Below are 8362 nucleotides of genomic sequence, written 5' to 3' on the forward strand. Positions count from 1 at the left end.
AGGTTGCAGAGGAGAACTGGAAGCAGAGACCGCCAGAGCAGCCCGGAGACCAGCGGGAAGGTAGGTGCAGCGGTTAACTTCCCCTCCCCTGCATCTGGGACTGCTGGTGGCTCCCCAGCGAGTGGAGAGACCTGCGGACACCAGCCCAGAGACCGCCGCCGCCAGCGAGCGGTGAGGCTGTAGCGGACAGGGCACCGGACTCCCAAATCCCTCCTGGTACCTCCGCGTGCACAGACCCGAGCCGCGCGGCAGGTGCCATATTGCCTCCTTCTCCCCTCCCCCGACCCTACCCGCGGCTGCCCAGAGAGACAATACAGCCACCAGCCGGAGGCACCTACAAGGAACGGGACCTTCCCTTTTGGGGCCCTGCAGCTGACTAAGGGGAACTCAGACTGTGAGCTCCCCACCCGACAGCCCTCCCAGGTGCTGCTAGCACGGTGATCCCAGGAGAACGGGGCAGACCCTGAGGCTGAGAGACATAGACCCAGCTTGGGCTCCCCGTGAGTGAATTGGGACAGGCACTCCTCTTCCTGGTGGGGATACAGTTTGAACTCTGGGACCCAGAGGTTGGACCTGCAGGCCAGATCCCGTGCACCCAGGTCTCGCATTGCCGGGACACAGAAGGGATATTTGTGAACAGCCTGCTGAGGTGTGTGTGCCTTCAGGGGCAGATCAGCATCCTAGAGGGCAACCCTCCCACCAAAGGGAGGTCGTGCGCCCAGCCCAGGTGGCGTTCCCACGCAGGGAACCTCCCTGCCGGCATCATAGGCAGGGGAGGCCTGGTGGTGTGAGGTCTGGTCTGCTGGCAGAGGCCCAAGAGTAGCCGTGGAGTTGGGGATGGTGGAAAGAAGCCAGGCCCGCTCCAGACTGCGGGTCTCAGACAGCCCCACCCCCACACACAGACTTTCTGACTGAGCGGAACCATTCCAGCCCCTCCCTGGCAGCTTTTCCTAGAAGCAGAGAACAGAACTTTGACCCCTGCTAACGGCATTGGTGGTGCCTGAGGGCAGGCTTACCCAACCCAGCTCCGCCCAGACTCACTCCCAGACCAGCCCTCACTAAGGGGGAGAAAAGGACACACCTGTAAGTCCCAGGGCCCCACCCACCACCTGAGGCACTAGAGTGCCTCCCTACAGGAACAAGAGCTGATAACAGGACACAAAAACAACAGCGTAACCTGTTCCTCCAAGCAAGCACCACCTACTGACGGGGAGGGCATCCTGCACACCCTCTTCACGTCACCTACTGACTCATTATACAGGGAGTGGTCGAATCTCACCCATAGACACCACCTACCAGCTCAGCAACTAAACAAGGTGTGTGAATACCCAAAGAAAAACCTAAAGGAAAGAAACAACAACTGATGGACATGGGAAGAAATCAGCGAAGGAACTCTGGAAATATGAAGAACCAAAGGGAAAACACACCCCCAAATAGGAACACCAGCACCCTAGAAACAGACAACAACCAAAATCAGGCAACTAGAATGACAGAAGAGGAATTTTGAATGTGGATCATCAGAAAATTCAATGACCTGCAAGAACAACTCATTAACCAACACAAAGAAACCACAAAAGGCCTCCAGGATATGGAACAAAAGTTCAGTAAAGAAATCGACACAATGAAGAAAAGTTTAACCGAACTCCTGGAAATGAAGAATCAATTCAGGGAACTACAAAATACAGTGGAAAGTCTCAAGAACAGGGTAGATCAAACAGAATAAAGAATCTCAGAGATTGAAGATAAAACCCTCCAATTAAATAAATCAGTCACAGAGATAGAGCAGAGAAACAAGAGAAAAGAGCAAAGCCTACAAGAGATGTGGGATTATGTGAAGAAACCTAATGTGAGGGTCATAGGGTTACCAGAAGGGGAAGAAGACAACACTCAAGGGTTGGACAAGCTATATGAAGATATAATAAAGGAAAATTTCCCAGGTCTTGCTCAAAATCTCAATATACAAGTTCAAGAAGCTCAGAGGACCCCTGGGAGATTCAATGCAAACAGGAAGACGTCACGACATGCAGTCATCAGACTGACCAAAATATCAACTAAAGAGGCCCTTCTAAGAGCTGTAAGACGAAAGAAGCAAGTGACATACAAGGGAAAGACAATTCGAATAACACCAGACTTCTCTAATGAGACTTTACAAGCTAGGAGAAACTGGGGCCCCATTCTTATTCTTCTGAAACAAAACAATGCCTAGCCTAGAATCTTATTCCCTGCAAAACTAAGTTTCATATTTGAAGGAGAAATAAAGACATTCTCAGATAAGCAAAGTCTCAGAGAATTCACCAAGACAAGACCAGCCCTACAAGAAGTACTCAAAACAGTGTTGCGCACGGAACACCATAATAAAAACTCACGAATATAAAAACAACCAAAACCCAAAGATTAAAGGCCAGATATTACAATGGCTCAAGAGAGAAATCAAAGCAACAACATCCAACCCAACAGAATGAACAGTAATCTACCTTACCTATCAGTTCTCTCAATAAATGTGAACAGCTTAAACTCTCCACTCAAGAGGCATAGGCTGGCTGAATGGATAAGAAAATACAGGCCAAGTATATGCTGTCTTCAGGAAACACATCTAACCTGCAAGGATGCATATAGACTAAAAGTAGGCCGGGCGCTGTGGCTCACGCCTGTAATCCTAGCTCTTGGGAGGCCGAGGCGGGTGGATTGCTCAAGGTTAGGAGTTCAAAACCAGCCTGAGCAAGAGTGAGACACCGTCTCTACTATAAATAGAAAGAAATTAATTGGCCAACTGATATATATACATAAAATTAGCCGGGCATGGTGGCACATGCCTGTAGTCCCAGCTACTCGGGAGGCTGAGGCAGAAGGATCACTCAAGCCCAGGAGTTTGAGGTTGCTGTGAGCTAGGCTGACGCCACGGCACTCACTCTAGCCTGGACAACAAAGCGAGACTCTGTCTCAAAAAAAAAAATAAAAAAATAAAATAATAAAATAAAAAATAGACTAAAAGTAAAAGGGTGGAGATCAGTATCCAAGCAAGTGGAAGCCAAAAGAAGGCTGGCGTGGCAGTTCTAATTTCAGACGATTTAGTTTGTAAACCAACAAAAGTAGTGAAAGACAAAGAGGGTCATTATATAATGGTGACGAGCACACTTCAACAAGAAGAGATAACAATTTTAAATATATATGCACCCAACTTAGGTGCACCCAGATTCATAAAGCAAACCTTGCTGGATCTAAGCAAATGGATTGATAGCAACTCCATAATCACCGGAGATTTCAACACCCCACTGACGGCACGAGACAGATCCTCCAAACAGAAAATTAATAAAGAAATAATGGACTTAAACAAAACTCTAGAACAATTGGGTCTGACTGACATTTACAGAACATTCTACCCAAAATCCACTGAATATACGTTCTTCTCATCAGCACACGGGACATTCTCTAAGATTGACCATATCCTAGGACACAAAGTAAACCTCAAGAAATTTAAAAAAATAGAAATCATACCATGTATCTTCTCAGATCACAGTGGAATAAAAGTAGAAATCAACTATAACAGAAACTCACATTTCTACACAAAAATGTGGAAATTAAACAACCTCCTACTAAATGATTACTTCATAAATGAAGAAATCAAGATGGAAATAAAAATATTCTATGAAGAAAATGACAATGGAGAGACAAGTTATCAAATCCTCTGGGACACAGCTAAAGCAGTTCTGAGAGGAAAGTTTATCTCCATAAATGCCTATAACCAAAAGTCAAAAAGATCACAAATAGACAATCTAATGAAATGACTCAAAGAGCTGGAAAAAGAAGAACAGACCAACCCCAAACCCAGCAGAAGAAGTGAAATCAACAAGATCAAATCAGAACTTAAGGAAATTGAAAACAGGGAAGCTATTCAGGAGATTAACAAAACAAAAAGTTGGTTCTTTGAAAAAATAAACAAAATTGACACGCCACTGGCTAAGCTAACAAAAAGCAGAAAAGAGAAATCTCTAATAAGCTCCATCAGGAACAAAAAAGGAGATATCACAACTGATCCCAAAGAGATACAAGATACAATTTATGAATACTACAAAAATCTTTATGCACACAAACTGGAGAATGTGGAGGAAATGGACAAATTTCTAGAAACACACAGCCTCCCTAGGCTCAACCAGGAAGAAATAGATTCCCTGAACAGACCAATCTCAAGAGCTGAAATAGAAACAGCAATTAAAAATCTCCCTAAAAAGGACAATGGCGGGGCTCTGGGTAGGGGCAGTAGTGCTGGTGGTTGCTGGGCGGCGTGGGCGGCGGCCGCGGCAGCAGCTGATGCGGACCACGGTGCTGTGGACCTTGAAGCATGTTCCACACTATTCAAGACAGCACTTAATGGTGTCCTGTAGTCTTGGTTCAGTGGGATATGATCCTAACGAAAAAACTTTTGATAAAATTCTTGTTGCTAATCGAGTAGAAATTGCATGTAGGGTTATTAAAACTTGCAAGAAGATGGGCATTAAGATGGTTGCCATCCACAGTGATGTTGATGCTAGTTCTGTTCATGTGAAAATGGCGGATGAGGCCATCTGTGTTGGCCCAGCTCCCACCAGTAAAAGCTACCTCAACATGGATGCCATCATGGAAGCCATTAAGAAAACCAGGCGCAAGCTGTACATCTAGGTTATGGATTCCTTTCAGAAAACAAAGAATTTGCCAGATGTTTTGCAGCAGAAGATGTCATTTTCATTGGACCTGACAGACATGCTATTCAAGCCATGGGTGACAAGATTGAAAGCAAATTATTAGCTAAGAAAGCAAAGGTTAACACAATCCCTGGCTTTGATGGGGTAGTCAAGGATGCAGATGAAGCTGTCAGAATTGCAAGGGAAATTGGCTACCCTGTCATGATCAAGGCCTCAGCAGGTGGTGGTGGGAAAGGCATGCGCATCGCTTGGGATGATGAAGAGACCAGGGATGGTTTTAGATTTTCATCTCAAGAAGCTGCTTCTAGTTTTGGTGATGATAGACTTCTAATAGAAAAATTTATTGATAACCCTCGTCATATAGAAATCTGGGTTTTAGGTGACAAACATGGGAATGCTTTGTGGCTTAATGAAAGAGAGTGCTCAATTCAGAGAAGAAATCAGAAGGTAGTGGAAGAGGCACCAAGTATTTTTTTGGATGCTGAAACTCGAAGAGCAATGGGAGAACAAGCTGTAGCTCTTGCCAAAGCAGTAAAGTACTCCTCTCCTGGAACCGTAGAGTTCCTTGTGGATTCAAAGAAAAATTTTTACTTCTTGGAAATGAATACGAGACTCCAGGTTGAGCATCCTGTCACAGAATGCATTACTGGCCTGGACCTAGTCCAAGAAATGATCTGTGTTGCTAAGGGTTACCCTCTCAGGCACAAACAAGCTGATATTCCCATCAACGGCTGGGCAGTTGAATGTCGGGTTTATGCAGAGGACCCCTACAAGTCTTTTGGTTTACCATCTACTGGGAGATTGTCTCAGTACCAAGAACCATTACATCTACCTGGTGTCCGGGTTGACAGTGGCATCCAACCAGGAAGTGATATTAGCATTTATTATGATCCTATGATTTCAAAACTAATCACATATGGCTCTGATAGAACTGAAGCACTGAAGAGAATGGAAGATGCACTGGATAACTATGTAATTCGAGGTGTTACACATAATATTGCTTTACTTCGAGAGGTGATAATCAACTCACACTTTGTAAAAGGAGACATCAGCACTAAATTTCTCTCTGATGAATATCCTGATGGCTTTAAAGGACACACATTAAACAAGAGTGAGAGAAACCAATTGTTGGCAATAGCATCATCATTGTTCGTGGCATCCCAATTAAGAGCACAGCATTTTCAGGAACAGTCAAGAGTACCTATTATTAAACCAGACATGGTTAACTGGGAGCTGTCAATAAAGTTGCATGATGAAGTTCATACTGTCATAGCATCAAACAGTGGGTCAACATTCTCTGTGGAAGTTGATGGGTCGAAACTGGATGTGACCAGCACGTGGAACCTGGCTTTGCCCTTATTGCCTGTCAACGTTGATGGCACTCAGAGGACTATCCAGTGTCTTTCTCGAGATGCAGGTGGAAACATGAGCATTCAGTTTCTTGGTACAGTGTATAACGTGCGTGTCTTAACCAAACTCGCTGCAGAATTGAATGAATTTATGCTGGAGAAAGTGGCTGAGGACACAAGCAGCATTCTGCGTTCCCCGATGCCAGGAGTGGTGGTGGCAGTCTCTGTCAAGCCTGGAGACATGGTAGCAGAAGGTCAGGAAATTTGTGTGATTGAAGCTATGAAAATGCAGAACAGTATGACAGCTGGGAAAACTGGCAAGGTAAAATCTGTGCATTGTAAAGCTGGAGACACAGTTGGAGAAGGAGATCTGCTCGTGGAAATGGAATGAAGTATTTATAGCCTTTCAGTCATCACCCAATTTAATTAGCCATTTGTATTATTCTTTCACACTCAAGTGATTCCAGCATTTACAGGGACACTCCTGTGCAGCAGGTTTTACGTCGTCATGTTTATTCCACATAAGTCAAACCAACATTCTGCCAAAATATCACCAATGGAAATTTTTTTGATATAAATACTTGTACATATGATTTGTACTTCTGCTGTGAGATTTCCTAGTGTCAAAATTAAATCAATAAAACCAACCATTTGCCTAAAAAAAAAAAAAATCTCCCTAAAAAGAAAAGTCCCGGTCCAGATGGTTTCACACCCGAATTTTACCACACTTACAAAGAAGAACTAGTACCTATCTTGCAGAAACTATTCCACAACATCGAGAAGAACGGAAACCTCCCTGACACCTTTTATGAAGCGAATATTACTCTGATACCAAAACCAGGAAAGGATGCAACAAAAAAAGAAAACTACAGACCAGTATCCCTAATGAATATAGATGCAAAAATTTTCAACAAAATCTTAGCTAACCGAATCCAGACACTTATCAAAAAAATAATCCACCACGACCAAGTGGGCTTCATCCCAGGGATTCAGGGATGGTTCAACATACGTAAATCTATAAATGCAATTCACCACATAAACAGAAGCAAAAACAAAGACCACATGATTCTTTCAATAGATGCAGAAAAAGCTTTTGACAAAATTCAACACCCTTTCATGATACGAACACTTAAGAAAATAGGCATAGAAGGGACATACCTAAAAATGATACAAGCCATATATGACAGACCCATAGCCAACATCATACTGAACGGGGAAAAACTGAAAGCATTCCCACTTAGAACTGGAACCAGACAAGGCTGCCCACTATCTCCAGTTCTATTCAACATAGTGCTGGCAGTCCGGCTACAGCAATCAGACAGGAAAGTGGAATTAAAGGTATCCCAATAGGGGCAGAAGAGATCAAACTTTCACTGTTTGCTGATGATATGATATTATATCTAGAAAACCCCAAAGATTCAACCAAGAAACTCCTGGAACTTATCAATGAATTTAGTAAAGTCTCAGGATACAGAATCAATACACATTAATCAGACGCATTCATATACGCCAACAACAATCAAATTGAGAACCAAATCAAAGACTCAATTCCCTTCACAATAGCAACAAAGAAATTAAAGTACTTAGGAATATACTTAACCAAGGAGGTAAAAGACCTCTACAGGGAGAACTATGAAACACTGAGGAAGGAAATAGCAGAGGATGTAAACAGATGGAAATCCATTCCCTGCTCGTGGATTGGCAGACTCACATCATTAAAATGTCTATACTACCCAAACTGATCTACAGATTCAATGCAATACCTATTAAAATCCCATCAGCATTCTTTACAGATATAGAAAAAATAATTTTACGCTTTGTATGGAACCAAAGAAGACACCGAATATCAAAAGCAATTCTAGGCAACAAAAACAAAATGGGAGGCATTAATATGCCAGATATCAAACTATACTACAAAGCTGTAGTAATTAAATCAATATGGTATTGGCACAAAAATAGGAATATTGACCAGTGGAACAGATGTGAGAATCCTGATATAAAACCATCCTCATATAGCCATCTAATCTTTGACAAAGCAGACAAAAACATACGCTGGGGAAAAGAATCCTTTTTCAATAAATGGTGCTAGGAAAACTGCATAGCCACCTGTAGAAGGCTAAAACAGGATCCACACCTTTCACCTCTCACAAAAATCAACTCACGCTGGATAACAGGCTTAAACCTAAGGTATGAAACTATTAGAATTCTAGAGGAAAAAGTTGGAAACACTCTCCTAGACATCGGCCTGGGCAAAGAGTTTATGAAGAAGTCCCCAAAGGCAATCACAGCAGCAACAAAAATAAATAAATGGAACATGATGAAACTAAAAAGCTT

At 43.1% G+C, this 8362-nt stretch overlaps 1 pseudogene; it reads left to right on the top strand.

The window, feature by feature from the left end:
• The first annotated feature begins 4218 nt into the window (after window positions 1–4218).
• LOC109729720 (propionyl-CoA carboxylase alpha chain, mitochondrial pseudogene) lies at window positions 4219–6693 on the top strand (annotated as a pseudogene).
• Window positions 6694–8362: the final 1669 nt, after the last annotated feature.

Source organism: Microcebus murinus, chromosome 3 (genome assembly GCF_040939455.1).
Source record: "Microcebus murinus isolate Inina chromosome 3, M.murinus_Inina_mat1.0, whole genome shotgun sequence".
Classification (NCBI taxonomy): Eukaryota; Metazoa; Chordata; class Mammalia; order Primates; family Cheirogaleidae; genus Microcebus; species Microcebus murinus.